Consider the following 7,376-nt stretch of genomic DNA (forward strand, 5'->3'; position numbering starts at 1 on the left):
CAAACTAATTACATTCATAAGAGAAGGAAAACAACCTTCCTTTACATTGTGTGTAGCTTCACAACATAAAATGAGAATAGAAACAGCTATCTAGTCTTATGAAATGTTAATTCAATTTAGTTACATTTAAGCAAAAATTATAATTTTAGCATGCAGGTTTTAGGAACAATTGCATCAATAAAATTGTCCATTTTTTGTCTGTGCAGTTTTTCATGTTTCCAATCAAACTATTATACTGAAGTACATGACTTTGGAGATTTAATCATAAAACAATTTTATTTTGGTTTTCCACCATTCCTTTACATGTATATAGTGGAGCTAATTTTCCCACTGCCACAGGATAAAGTACAGAGAGCCTTTCTTTCTTATGACTTTTCTTCTTGAGGTTTTGTAATACAAATTGCACTTACTTTAGTTATTGAAATCTCCAATGACATGCCAAAACAAACTTCAAAGTGAATTCAAAGGCAAAGCACCTCCTCCACTCCTCCACCTCTCAGCTTGGATTCATTACAATGGAGAAGACGGTAATGAAGGAAGAAACATGGTTTACTTCTTCTCCTCTTGCTGTGCCACCTGGCTAACCATTGTTCCTGGCCCACATCCATCACTAAATTTGAAGTGGAGGAATGGGGGTAGACGAGCAGAAAATTTTAATCATTGGTATGTTGTGAGCTGACATTACTCTCTTAAAGCTGAGAAAGTGATTCAAGCTAATTCTCTCATAAATGTTTTCATAGGGTCCTTGTGATGGCAGCAGCGGCCTGCCTGGAGCGGCGGTTGCCAAGACACCGGCTGCAGCTGGAAAGGCGCGGGTGGGCCGAGTGCTCCACGGAGCCAGCAGGAACCAGGAACAGGTGGGACTCCCACCCACCCAGGAGCAGTTGGAGCTGCCCAAGTCGCAGTTGCAACCCGGACCTCCCTGTGCTCTTGGGGGCCTGGAGTAGGCACAAGCCCCACCCTTCTGGGCGCAGCTACAGCCACCCAAATTGCGGCTATGGACCTGGGCATCTCTGCCCTCTCCGGGGCCTCGGAAGGCCCCCTCTGCCTGGGAAGGCTTGGAGGTGTTCACTCCTGCTACCTGGCCTCTCCTCACACCCAGTGGCCTCTCCGATCTAAGAGAGAGGTTGAGGCCAAGTCCAGGTGCTGTCGTAGCCTGGCCAGGTGTGCACACACTCACGGTAGCACTGACATGCCAACCCCCTGTTGCCTCGGCCCCCTATCCAGACTTTGGGCACTGAGGAGCACAGGAGGGAGTCTGAGGGGGTGCTGAGGGCAGCTCTGAGCTGGCCTGCAGGCGCCCCGTGGCACAAACAGCCTGGGTGCCATGAAAGGAGGCAGGAGGTAGACAGGCCACTGGGCAGAAGGAGGTGGGTCCCTGATGAAACCTCACGTTCAAGATGGGTAGGGCCTGAGCCTGGGGGACTGGCTGCCGGTCCTGCTGCGTGGAGTGGGAACTTGTGATGCTTTTTCCAGGCCGGCCCATGGCTGTCCATGGACCAATAAACACACTTTCTCCCCTCTACGGCCAATAATAGCCCTGGATTCAGCCAGACTCCAATGACCTGCCAGACAACAGGTAAGAACTACCCACCCCAGGGTCTCCTCTGAGCGGTTCTATTGCTCAATAAATCTCCTATTCACCTTGTTCACCATCCTTTTGTCTGCGTACTTCATTCTTCCTGGGCATGTGACAAGAACTTGAGACCAGCCAAATGTTGGGGCTGAAAGAGCTGTGACACAGAAAGGGCTAAAACATGCCCCTTGCTCACAATGTTGCAGGCCACAAGAAGGAGAGAAGAGCTGCAGTCCTCTGGGGAGCCCACACCTAGGGGCTTCCTGAGCTCTTGTCTTTTACTCAGGAGGAAGCTACAGAAACAGGCTATAGGACCAGATGGTACATTAGAGAGTCTTCTGAAAGTGACCACCTTGGTCTTTTACAATAGGTATGGGGAGGAAGTCCAAAAAAGAGAAAGAAAATACAAGAAAAAGACTGAGGTGGGGGAGGGGCGTGGTGGCTAACACCTGTAATCTCAACACTTCGGGAGGCTGAGGTAGGTGCATCACCTAAGGTCGGGAGTTCGAGATCAGCCTGACCAACATGGTGAAACCCCATCTCTACTAAAAATACAAACATTAGTTGGGTGTGGCAGTGGGCTCTTGTAATCCTAGCTGCTCGGGAGGTTGAGGTGGGAGAATCGCTTGAACCTGGCAGATGGAGGTTGCAGTGAGCCAAGATTGCACCATTGCACTCCAGCCTGTGCAACAGAGTGAGATTTTGCCTCAAAAAAAAAAAAAAAAAAAAAAAAGACAGAGGCTCTAATAGCCAGTTTGCAGTCTCACAAACCCCAGAGTCCTTGAGATGCACCTGTTAACTGCTACAAATGTGGCAAGCAGGGCACTTTAAGAAAGAGTGTCTGGGCAGCAGAAGGAAGCTACCTTGACCCTGTCCAATTTGCAGTGGGGACCACTGGAGGGCTGACTGTTCCCAGAGACACAGGTCACTGGGCCCAGAGCCAGTCTCCTAAATGGTCCAGCCAGACTGATAGGTTCCGGGACTCCCCTGCCCGACTCTGGTGGTCCAGACCACCATTATCATCCAGGAGCCCCAGGTGATCCTGGAAGTTGAAGGAAGGAAGGTGGACACCCTCTGGACCCTAGAGCAGGCCTTTCAGTTATCCTCTCCAATCCAGCCCCTGGCTCCTCTCTTAGCATGACCATGAGGGGTATCTCAGGAAAGGCTTTAACCCAATACTTTTCTCAACCCTTTAGTCGTAGCTGAAGAGACCTCTTGCTTACTGTTCTCTTTCCCTGTTGAAGGAACCATTTGCATAGTGCAAGAGGCTTTTCCCTCTAGGTACTTTTCCCTTCCCTGCAATTATGTTCTCCTTTCTCCACCAAGTCAGGAGTCAACATAGTCCTGTGAATGTGGGGAGCTTTTCTGTGTGAGGGTTTCTTTTCTCTCCTTTTGGGAGGCACCTTATTAGGCCATGTCCCCAGTTCCTGGGACTCCCTTTCTCTCCCTTGTTTGAAGGGGACCTGAAGGGGACCTCCCACAGCTTCACCTGTTCATGATAGAAAAGCAATGGAGTTATTGTCCCCTCTAGTTGCAGGCTGCAATTTGGCAAGGGCCACCTGGGACTAATTTAATGGATCCATACACCTTCTTGAGGCACCTTTTTGTCCCAAACTTCAGTTTGACACCCTAGACAGAAAAACCACATCTAGGTGATCCAGAGGCAGATAATAGCAGAAGCCCGGCAGCACAGGTGAGCATGACTCATTCCTGCCGATTAGGCCCTCCCACTTTGTTTATGGAGTTCATACTCACATCTGTAGCATAAATAATGTCTAGTGAACTCAAAGGTTACCAATAGTGGGAGGTTTAGGTACCACTAGGTGAATGTAAATAATCCTGCCTGCTATGCCTCCCTGCTTCATAGGGGAAGGTCATACCTGCACCCATGGTCGGCACCTGCACAGGTCACCGGGACTCAGGGATATAAGGTTGGAAGAAAGAAAGGAATAGCTTTTTTTTTTGTCTCTCCCTCACATACCCTGGCTATTCACTGGAAAGAGTAAGGAACAAAGGTAAACATTTTTCCTGTCTTTCCAGATGATGAACCAACTATCTTCAGGCTGTACTCCTATTGAGTGCATCCTGAATCACTGGGACCCCTTTGACCCTCAGACTCTAGAAAGAGGGAAAAAATACCTTATTTTTTTCCTTTTATCTTCTTCTGTCCTCTTGCAGATAGGTAATTGTGTCACTGTACCACAGGACATTCCCCTCAGATGCGTAAAACTTAATTTCTGACTGAGCAATCTCTTGAGGAGGGACAAATTTTACAGCATACAGATAACCTCTTTGTCTGCTTCCTCTTCACAGGACTCCAGGGTCAACAGGGCTCCATAACTCATGGGAAGGGAACCGGGAAGCCTGATGTGCCAATAAAAGGTTAAAAATTGTAGATAGTTGGACTGCTGGCTTCTCTCTCTCTGTGAAAACTGGTTGTAAAGTACTGTATTGTCTGCCACTCCATGAGTTCAAAAGCCAGAAGCACTGGCCATTTGCTGTGACTAAGGTCATGTAATAAGAGATTTAAAATGACCTTTTAAAAAGGCGGTGCTATGGTCAAAAATCAGCTTAATTAAAAGTGGGTAGCCCAGCTATTGGTACGTTTAAAAGGCTTTTATGTCTTTTCACTTCTTGGATTTTGTTTTCTAGAACATTTATTTTCTTCTCAATCCACTGAATTATTTTCTCCACTCTTGATGTATACATGAGATGCCTTAAGATAACTTGATACCCTGGAACTCCTTGGCAAAACAGAAGAGGTGCCACAGACCTTGTCTTGGGAAAAAATTCTGTTTACCTCATGGAAACCCTGGAATTGGAAGCAGAAAGATTTATGTCAGATTCTAAGGAAAATAAAACCTTAGAAATACTGTATCTTCTTTTGTTCATCTGTGTAGTTACAAATGTGATGTGTGTGTGATGTTTATATAAAAAAGAGCTCTAAGTGGCTTAAAGAAAAATAAAAGCTGTAATGTCTTTTAGTTTATGTGACTTTTTTATGAGAAAAAAATTTTAATAAGAGAAAAAGACATTACCTACAGATGAACTGTAGAAGAATAACTACAGACTTAGTGCCAGAAATCCAATGAATTGAAAGACATCTATAAAGTGCTAAATACAAACCACTTGTGACCTAGCCCTATCCAGCAGAAATATCCTTTAATAATGAAAAAAAGTATAAAGTTTTTTTTTTATTATACTTTAAGTTGTGGCATACATGTGCAGAACATGCAGGTTTTTTACATAGGTGTTATGCATGCCATGCTGGTTTGTTGCACCCATCAACCCATCATCAACATTAGGTATTTCTCCTAATGCTATCCCTCCCCTAGCCCCCCACCCCCCAGTGTGTGGTATTCTCCTCCCTGTGTCCATGTGTTCTCATTGTTCAACTCCCACTAATGAGTAAGAGCATGTGGTGTTTGGTTTTCTACTCCTGTGTTAATTTGCTGAGAATGATGGTTTCTAGCTTCATCCATGTCCCTGCAAAGGACATGAATTTATCCTTTTTTATAGTTGCATAGTATTCTATGGTGTATATATGCTACATTTTCTTTATCCAGTCTATCATTGATGGGCATTTGGGTTGGTTCCAAGCCTTTGCTATTGTGAATAAGTGCTGCAATAAACATACATGTGCATGTGTCTTTATAGTAGAATGATTTATAATCCTTTGGGTATATACCCAGTAATGGGATGGCTGGCTCAAATGGTATTTCTGGTTGTAGATCCTTGAGGAATAAACACACTGTCTTCCTCAATGGTTGAACTAATTTACACTCCCACCAACAGTGTAAAAGCAGTCCTATTTCTCCACATCCTCTAGCATCTGTTGTTTGCTGACTTTTAATGATCACCCTTCTAACTGGTGTGAGATGGTATCTCATTGTGGTTTTGATTTGCATTTATCTAATGATCATTGATGATGAATTTTTTTTTCATATGTTTGTTGGCCACATAAATATCTTCTTTTGAGAAGTGTCTGTCCGTATCCTTTGCCCACTTTTGCTGGGGTTGTGAAATCACAAGCATTCCTGTATACCAATAATAGAAAATCAGAGAGCCAAATCATCAGTGAACTCCCATTCACAATTGCTACAAAGAGAATAAAATACTTAGGTCCTTACACGGTTGTGAAAGACCTCTTCAAGGAGAACTACAAACCACTGTTCAAGGATATAAGAGAGGACACAAACAAATGGAAAAACATTCCATGCTCATGAATAGAAAGAATTAATATCATGAAAATGGCCATGCTGCCCAAAATAATTTATAGATTCAATGCTATCCCCATCAAGCTACCATTGACATTCTTCACAGAATTAGAAAACACTACTCTAAATTTCATATGGAACCAAAAAAGAGCCCTATAGCCAAGACAATCCTAAGCAGAAAGAATAAAGCTGGAGGCATCACACTGCCTGAATTGAAAGTATACTATTAGGCCACAGTAACAAATACAGCATGGTACTGGTACCAAAACAGATATATAGACCAATGGAACAGAACAAAGGCCTCAGAAATAATACCACAAATCTACAATCATCTGGTCTTTGACAAACCTGACAAAAACAAGTAATGGGGAAAGTATTCCCTATTCAGTAAATGGTGTTGGGAAACTGGCTAGTCATATGCAGAAAACTGAAACTGGACCCCTTCCTTACACCTTATACAAAAATCAACTCAAGAAGGATTAAAGACTTAAAGAAGAAAACCTAGGCAATACCATTTAGAACATAGGCATGGGCAAAGACTTCATGAGTAAAACACCAAAAGCAATATCAACGAAAGCCAAAATTTTCAGATGGGATCCAATTAAACTAAAGAGCTTTTGCACAACAAAAGAAACTACTATCAGAGTGAACAGGCAACCTACAGTATGGGAGAAAATTTTTTCAATCTATCCATCTTATAAAGGGCTAATATCCAGAATCTACAGGGAAATCAAACAAAGTTCATGTGACTTTAACCTTTGAGAAATAAAAACAGCTTTGGAGATTACTGGTAATACAAAAATGTCTTCAGAATGTAGACATATGATACAAATTATGCAGGTCAGATAATAGGTTTGTTGAATGCTTTCAGGTCAAAAACTGCTTCTCTGGCTTTTGAAAATTATTCAAGTTGCCTGCTGTACAGTTTGGTAAGGACTGGGGACATATGGAGTTAACCATGCTCCTAACTATGCTGGAAGGAGCCAGTCTTTATCTGCATCTGGTACATAATTAAAATAACTTACCAAGTTTTACACAAAAAAATAAAAATTGCTAAGAGTTATCATTGTAACATGTAATTGAGACTGCTCGAAACAAATTTGCATGCAATGTGTGTAAAAGAGTGGAATGTGGTTTTCATGGTGGAATATAAGAAGGCATGGGATTGCAAATTTCTGCCTAAGTTTAGAGGGGTTAGGATTGTTGTTATACATTAAATGAGATAGAACTATAAGTCTGAACAAGTTGTGGAAGTTTTGTACTAATTACTCTTTTAAAATAAATTCTGTGTGTGAACATATTGACTAAATTCAAAAGGGTATTACTTGGTTTTTATGTAAATTGAACATTGAAATAAAAACACAAAGACGCTAATCTGCTCTTTAACACAAATTTGGAAGAGGTTTATGAGACTCTTTTCTTGTGGTCAAACTGATCATGATTGGATGGATTTGTCTGTAAGTTTTCATTAAAAAATTGGGTTGACTTTAATAGTAGACTAATGCAAAGGTGAAATTTGGCTTTCTCTCATGAACAAGATTTTAATGTAATATTAAAGGAGGATGAAAGACGTTTGTCTGTTT

The sequence above is a fragment of the Rhinopithecus bieti genome, unplaced genomic scaffold (genome assembly GCF_001698545.2).
Source record: "Rhinopithecus bieti isolate Rb0 unplaced genomic scaffold, ASM169854v2 scaffold_23647, whole genome shotgun sequence".
Classification (NCBI taxonomy): domain Eukaryota; kingdom Metazoa; phylum Chordata; class Mammalia; order Primates; family Cercopithecidae; genus Rhinopithecus; species Rhinopithecus bieti.